The 2,269-nt window shown below is 45.1% G+C and overlaps 1 pseudogene across 1 annotated transcript in view; it reads right to left on the reverse strand.

Moving 5' to 3' along the window:
* Positions 1-2,269, reverse strand: part of LOC308335680 (sodium/calcium exchanger 3-like) — a 146,794-nt pseudogene extending 144,525 nt beyond the window's left edge. The window contains exon 1 of the transcript XR_013966254.1: positions 2,017-2,269. The product of XR_013966254.1 is annotated as a sodium/calcium exchanger 3-like (transcript). The remainder of the gene's footprint in view (positions 1-2,016) is intronic.

Below are 2,269 nucleotides of genomic sequence, written 5' to 3' on the forward strand. Positions count from 1 at the left end.
CGCGCTACGAGCTTGTAGGTCTGCTATTTTTTGAAAAATCGAAGAACGACTGACATTTTCTGAATCTGATCTCAGGTCAGAATGGGTCAATCAGACTGCAGTGTGTGTCCAGTGGAAACCTCGTATGAATCTGATCTCAGGTCAGAATGGGTTAAGAGGGCGACATCATGCCCTAATTGTTAATTATTTACAACTACTCAAGAGCTCATCATCATCAACACCATCGCCATGATCGTTCCATGTGATCCACAAGAAATTAATATAGCACCGTCTTCTTCACCACTATTATGTCGCCATTCACACTTTTATAAATAACTGTAGCCTATAATAATTTCAACAGCATCATCACCACCACGGCTATACGCCAATCTCTTCATCAATAATTACACCATGTGCATGAACTGAGAAATGGCAGAGTTGCCGTGTGGGGGTCCCCGGAACATCCAGACCCCCAGGAACGCGCCCAGGTGGCCGTCCCCAGTTCTGAGCCTTCCCGCATCCGAAATGGTCGAGAAATGACAGAGTTACCATGTCGCAGCTTTCCGTGCTCGGACACAGACAGTATACGTGGACATACTGTAGGGACAAACACGTAAGTGGACATATATATATATATATAGGGACAGACAACAAAATGCCGCAAATTATGAATGCAGCGCCCGATTGCGGTGAAACTGCGCACGGCGCATGCACGCACATTCCCACTATATAGGCTACGGAATAAATGCCACTTGACAATTTTAAAGTGATCCTCATGGTTTTTTCCAAACATCACAAACGTTCCTGACCTGGTGGAGACCTGTGCTCCGAGGAGCACTTAGTATAAGCACCGTTATAAGGGTCGTGTATAGCGTCAAAAATCAGTTTCAACACTTTAATTTTGGGTCTCTATATAACATAGCCGATATATAATACAATGTGTTGTTGTTGAAAATAGAAGTTGGATTCTTCTTCTTTTTATTTTATTTTAGGGTTACAGGGACATAACAACACATATTCTCTTATGGGTGAACCCTGGCAGAAAAACTGTTTTCAGATGTGGGGTTTGCGACAAAAATACACATTAGCAATTAATGTTTGAGAAGCACTGACTGTTCACATATAGTGGTAGCCTACTCATGTGCGGTGCTCATGCAGAGAGGACTCTCACGGCATCCCCAGCTCCGTTTTATTATCCCCTGAATGTTAATGGAGAAGGTATACGAAAGCGCACGGCACCATGCTGCAAAAGTCTCTCGGTTATGAAGCCTATACCTATGGCGTCCAATTGGTTGCGCGCTCGCCGGGCAACAAAAAATAGCGGTTTACAAGCCCACATTGCGCTGCAACGCGTTGTGGGCTTGTTGTTGTATAGATCTGCTATGTTCTACTCTGGACAGAGTGGGAGACGTACTGAACTAGGCAGCAGCAGCGACATGCATCGGAGGACTGTCTGGACTCAGAGACGCACCTGAGCCATCTGGTCACCGTGCACGGTCACTGACCGCATGGAGATGATGCAGGTCCCACTCTCAGGTCCCTCGGTGTGCTCAGTGCATCGATGCGTTGTTATGATCGAGCTCGCACAGATGGGGGTATTTTTTTATTATTAATTATTTGGGGGTGGGTGGGTTATTATTTGGGCGTTATAGGTCCACAGCCATGGGAATCCAAGTATAGGCCTATACATTTGCAACTCAGTTGTTTTTGGTTTAAGAATAGAGGGTTATATTAAAGTGCATGGTTTTGGTTATAACCATCAAACTCCATGAGGAACGGCTATAGTGACTTTCTTGCACACGCACGTATAGGATATACTGCCTATAGGCTGGCGACGAAACCAATCACCAAACATGACAGCAACGTGCGTCTCTTCTATCGACTCTCGCGCACGCATACATTTCTGATTCTGAAGAACACACGCGCTCGGGCACACACACGCACGGGCACACACGAACGCACACGCACACGCACTCTCTCTCTCAATTCGGCATTGTCGGAAAATAGACATTAGAAAATAAGCGAAACAATACATACGTTTTTGGCGTTTTCGTCTCACGCGCGTTGGCGACTTCTTCTGCCAGAGAAAAAGATTCCTTATTCGTTAATTCGTTCGTTCGTTCGTTAATTTATTCATTCATGCATGGCTATATTCTATGTATTCATTCGTTGAATTAATCTATATCCGTGCGTTCCACAACGTAATAATGGCACATCAACACATCGCGTCTTCTTAATTCTCTCGTAAAAGCAGCAGAGGAGGCAAAAAGCACGGCGCAATTCACCCGGT

Source organism: Protomyctophum bolini (assembly GCF_963924005.1).
Source record: "Protomyctophum bolini genome assembly, chromosome: 20".
Lineage (NCBI taxonomy): Eukaryota > Metazoa > Chordata > Actinopteri > Myctophiformes > Myctophidae > Protomyctophum > Protomyctophum bolini.